Source organism: Terrapene carolina, unplaced genomic scaffold, assembly GCF_002925995.2.
Source record: "Terrapene carolina triunguis isolate 2854851 unplaced genomic scaffold, T_m_triunguis-2.0 Scaffold85, whole genome shotgun sequence".
Classification (NCBI taxonomy): domain Eukaryota; kingdom Metazoa; phylum Chordata; order Testudines; family Emydidae; genus Terrapene; species Terrapene triunguis.
The window spans coordinates 31,755,688-31,761,687 of NW_020664436.1; positions in this window are offsets into that span (position 1 = coordinate 31,755,688).

The following is a 6,000-nucleotide window of genomic DNA, read 5'->3' on the forward strand; positions in this document are numbered from 1 at the left end:
CATGTAAAAGGGGTTACCTATAACAATATATAACCCACTAACCCTCCTTTGTCTTACAATAGGTTAACTTCTTATGTGAAACAGTCTCTTCCACCTTGTATTTAGCTGCGATCCTCTGAGTACCTTTCCCAGACCTGAAGAAGAACTCAGTGTAAGCTCGAAATCTTGTCTCTTTCACCAACGAAAGTTGGTCCAATAAAAGATATTACCTCAGCCACCTTGTCTCTCTAGTTTCTTCCCTTGTTCACTACAATCACATGGTATTTGGTTTTTTTGGCTATTTGTTTTTTTCTCTTTCAGGTTACTTAAAGTTATAGTGTCAATTGGGATTGTGTGTTTGGTGACTCTTTGAGCCTTTGATCATCTTTGATCATCTCTGATCAGCCTCGCGATCACCTTCCCACTGTGTGATTGAGGGGATAAGGCTGATCTAGAAGAGAAGAGCTTAAAAATCAAGGCTAAGTGACCAAGGGGAGCTAGCAAACATGGGACAGCAAAAAGGGGAGTTTGAGAGAGAGAAAAGGAGATCTCCCTGCCGAAAAAGGTGCAAGTACTAATCTTGGGGTGAGTGAGCTTGTTTGGCTGTTTGGCTTTTTCTTTCAGGTTACTTAAAGAGAGAGATGGCAGTTTTTCAAAGAGACAGTATTAAGGGCACAAGGACAAACTATCCCACTGCATGGGAAAGATAGAAAGTGTGGCAAGGCTCCCTGGCTTAGTCAGGAGATCTTCAGTGATCTGAAACTCAAAAGATAGTCATACAAAAAGTGGAAACTAAGTCAAATTACGAAGAATAAATATAAAAAACAAAAACAACACAAGCAAGTTCGGCCAAAATTAGAAAGGTTAGGATTAAAATTCAAAATGATCTGGACAAACTGGAGAAATGGTCTGAAGTAAATAGAATGAAATTCAATAAGGAGAACTGCAAAGTACTCCACTTAGGAAGGAACAATCAATTGAACACATATAAAATGGGAAATGACTGCCTAGGAAGGAGTAATGCAGAAAGGGATCTGGGGGTTATAGAATCATGGAAGTGTAGGACTGGGAAGGACCTCACTGGGTCATTATAGTGGATCACAAGCTAAATATGAGTCAACAGGGTAACTGTTACAAAAAAAAATCATTCTGTGATGTATTAGCAGGAGTATAAGCAGGACCCGGGAAATATTTCTTCGACTTTACTTTGCATCGATAAGGCCTCAACTGGACTATTGTGTCCAGTTCTGGGTGCCACATTTCAGGAAAGATCTGAACAAATTGGAGAAAGTCCAGTGGAGAGCAACAAAAATGACTAAAGGTCTAGAAAACATGACCTACAAGGAAAGATTGAAAAATTTGGGTTTGTTCAGTCTGGAGAAGAGAAGACTGAGGGGGGAGATAACAGTTTTCAAGTACATAAAAGGTTGTTACAATGAGGAGGGTGAAAAATTGTTCTTGTTAACCTCTGAGGATAGGACAAGAAGAAATGGACTTAAATTGCAGCAAGGGCGGTTTAAGTTGGATTTTAGGAAAAACTTCCTGTCAGGGTAGTTAAGCACAGGAGCAAATTGCCTAGGGAGGTAGTGGAATCTCCATTACTGAAGGTTTTTAAGAGCAGATTAGACAAACACCTGTCAGGAATGGTCTAGTTATTACTTAGTCCTCTTTGAGTACAGGGGACTGGGCTAGATGACTTATTGAGGTCCCTTCCAGTCCTACACTTCTATGATTCTGTAATCTGACATTTAGTGTGGTGTGGAGACCTTTGTTTGATCAGATGTTGTTCATCCTTCCAAAAGTGATGTTTGCTTTTCTTAAGCTTGTATGAGTATCTTTATTGCAGCCACCTTCAAATGTCATCACACTCCCCAGATAGCAAAACTCTTCTACCTGTCTGATTTATTTTCCATCCACATACACCTTTGTATCTGTTGTCCAGTTTCCTACTTTCATAACTGTGGCTTTCTCTGCATTTACTTTCAATCCAACTTTTGCTGCTTCGTGTTCTACATCTGATGCAAGGGCAATCATTCCATTCCATATTATATTTAGTAAAGCAATGTTGTTGGCAAAGTCAAGGTTGTATAACTTGTCACCACTAACCCATTTTACATGTCCACAATGCCTTTTGTTGCCTGCTTCATCACCCCGTCTATTGCTAATTCAATATGCCTAAAGAAAGGAAAATATTATTGCAAGTTCTGATATTACAATGGTACTAAATTGTTTTGCCTCAGTGAACACCCACATCTATAAAAAAATCTGTATAGGAATTTCAGAGATTAGAAATTTTTTAAAAAGTTAATTTACTGTGATTATGATTGATTCTGTATTGACAGCACAAGAGACTTGCAATTCCTTGATTTATCCGCAGAACAACTATAAGCAGAAATAACATAAACATAAACATCCCTATAATAATCTGTCAATGTTCCTCAACCTGTGTTCAGGAGGTATATTGTCTTGCGCTGTATAGAAAAATCTACACAGCGCAAGATCATAAAAATTCGCTCTCTCCCTCAATGTGAAGAGAGATATGCACAACTTCTTCCCCCCCCCCACACTTAGAAATTGCACAAACTGGGTTTAATAATAAACTAAATGAATTTATTAACTATAAAAGCAGGATTTTAAGTGATTATAAGAGATAGTAAACAGAACAAAGCAAATTACTGAGCAAATAAAACAAAACACGCAGACTAAATTTAATACAATACAGAAATTGGCTACAAATAGTAATTTCTCACCCTAAATGCTGTTTCAGGCAGATTGCAAAGTTTCTTGAAAGCCAGCTGCACTGTCCTGCAGCTTCAAACTTCAGGTATTGTTACTCACAGGCTAAATACACTTCCAGCCTGGGCTCAGCTCTTCTTCCCCCAGTTCAGTTCTTGTTTCCAGGTGTTTTCCAGTGTCCCTTTGGGCGGGGAGGCAGAGGAGAACCATGATGATGTCACTCCCCGCCCTAGATAGCTTTTGTGTATGGTGGGAACCCTTTGTCTTCCAGTGGAAAAACACTGGCATTCCAAGGTGGGGTCCAGTACCAGGTGACTCAGTCACATGTCTCTGCAAGTTGTAGCAGCCATTACTCACAGGCTGTCTGGAGCATCCACAGGAAGACTAAGCTCTTTCACAGTCCATTGTCTTTGCTGATGGGCCATCAGCCCTGTCTGGCTTTTTCATTGATGTACCTGAAGGGCTGGTTGTGGGTGACACCTAAAGTAGCACATTTGAAATACAGATACATGGTCAATATTCCTAACTTCAGATACGGAAATGATGCAGGCATACAAATTGGATAATCACATTCAGTAAATCATAACCTTTCCAATGATATCTTACATGAGCCATCTTGCATAAAGTATATCTTAGTTATGCCATATTCATATCATAACCACATTTCTATAAAAAATATAAAACACATCCATTTACCCTTTTTCAATATTGGCAAAACATTTCTTTTCTTCCAGTCTTCTGGAATTTCCCTGGTGTTTGAGAGTTAATGGTCCAGTGAGTCCCTCAGGCTTCTTTTTTTAAAACTCTTGGATGCAAGTTATATGGATCTCCTGATTTAAAAATGTGTAATAGCTGCTATTTTACATCTTCCTGAGATACTAGTGGAAAGGAAAGGGTGCTATCGTATGATCTGACTACACTGTCTGTTTTTCCCCAAATACAGAACAGAAGTATTTATTGAACACTTCTGCCTTATCTGCATTATTATTAATAATTCTACTATTTCCATCTAGTAATGGATCAATACCAATGTTAGGATTCTTTTTGTTTTAATATACTTGAATATCTCCTTCTTATTCTCCTTAACTCTGCTAGCCGTGGTTTATTCCTTGTGTTCCTTTGCTTCATTTATCAATTTTCTACAATTCCTGGCATCTGATTTATGTTAATTTAAGCTTCCCCTTTCTTCCATCGCTATACATTATGTTAAATTTTTTATAGCTGCCTTTACAGTCCCTCTAAAGCAGGTCAGTTTTTTTTAACCAATCTGACCCTCCTTTCTTTGTGGGATTGTGACTTTTAGGGCATCTAGTTAAGTGTTCTTAAACAATTCCCAATTATTCACATTTTTCTGATTAAATTCTTCCTCTTAGCTGATTTGGCTAAGATGGGTAAGACAGAAATAACATTGAGGAACCTTAAATGAATCAGTTGGGCTGCAGTACATGCCAGTGCATTACAGTGGAGACTTTAGTTCCCTGCTCCAGTAGAGTAGCTCAGTTAAATAGCGTTAGTATGTTTATCTATTAGTATTTTTTCTAAGTATTTTATTGTAGGATAAGATAATGTTAACCTGTGTAGTTTGTTGTCTTGTTGCGTATGCTCTGCATGGTTTTTGTTTTCTCTTCTGTATTACCTAATATATTGTCTGTGTTTCTGTATTTTGATGTCCATCTAAAAATAAGTAGCAAAGTGATAAAGTGTCTTCAGTCTCTTTTAACTTGATCATTGAAAGAAGGGCTAAAAGACTTTAAAGACTGGAACTGAAAATGCTTATTGACTGGCATTTGATGGAAGTTTACTGGTCTTGTATATTGAAGAATGGCGCCTATAGGACCTAATATCAAATGTGAACCTGCCAGTGATAGGACTTAGACTTGTTATTTTTGTTCAGGAAAGATGTATTAACATTATAAGTAGAGCTGGGTGACATTTTTTAGATGAAACTTTTTTGGCAAAAAATGCAGATTTGGGTTGACTGAAATATTTCATGAATTCATGTCAATTTTGGCAAATTGTTTTACTCAAAATGTAATAATTCAGAAATGTCAAAATAAACTATTTTTGACATTATCAAAATGAAACATTTTGCTTTTTCCGTCTGTATTCACAAGGAGATTTAGGCACCATTCACAAAACCGGAGGACGAGTGGTAGTGCAGATGTGCTCCTCTTATACTCGGTGAAAAAGACACAATAGCCCGGTGGATAGGGCACTCAACTGGAAGTGGGGACACCAGGTTCCAGTCCCTGTTCCAAAGAATATTTAAGTATTTATACAAGGTGGAACCGCTTAACAGAAGAGATTGAGAGACACTCACATCAGAATAGCCAAAACCTTGGTGATTAGGACACTCACATGAGAAGGGGGAGACTTGGATTCAAGTCCCTGATCCAGAATGGTAATTGGAATCTGGGACTCCCACATCCCAGGCAAGTGCCCTAACCACTGGGCTATTGAGTATAAGGGAGCTACCATGACCATCACCTCCTATTCATCAGCTTTTGTGAATCTAGCCCCTTATTTCCTTTGCTTTTATTAAAAATATCTTAAATTAATATTTTTTTATTTTTTTTCTTCTGATCCTTCTCAGTGACTACAGCAGAACATTAAAAAGTGTGCAAACATTTGCCAGCCATAGCACAGTCTTACCACAGATTTCTCTTAAGTATAGGGGGAGATGGCGGTAATCTCTGATGCCACAGTGCAATAAATGTTAGCAAATGCTGATTTTATAATGATCGCCACTATGTATTTTAGAATGATCAGGCATTAGCTAGGACAAGTATGATAAATTAGACAAGATGCCTTACCACTTAGCTTAAACCTACTTACGAAACTTTATTAGACCTATTACCTCTTGAGGCTTATGGATGGAGAGAGGAAGGAACTTGGAATAATACTTTTACTAAGTTGGCAGTCTTTAATTTATATACCAAGTATGCCAACCAGTAAGGTACCATATGAAGAACTCACTTTGAAGTCATTTGGGAGTGAGGGAAGGGTTGAGTGACAGATCAATGGCAGGATTGGTAAAGAGTCCCTGGAGTGGTATAGTGTGAATGCGGAGTCCAACTGAAATTCCTCTTGTAGAAGGGAAATCAACTTGTAGTGGACAGGTCACTAACTGTTAATGGATTAATTAATTAGCCTAGGGTAACCCCTTAATGATTTATACAGTGTGATGCATTAATTATTTGACAGTGCTGTGATATACTTGTGTTACTATTCTCTTTTTTCTTTATATTTGAAGTAAGTGGTAAATACAGTTTAAATTTTATTAGT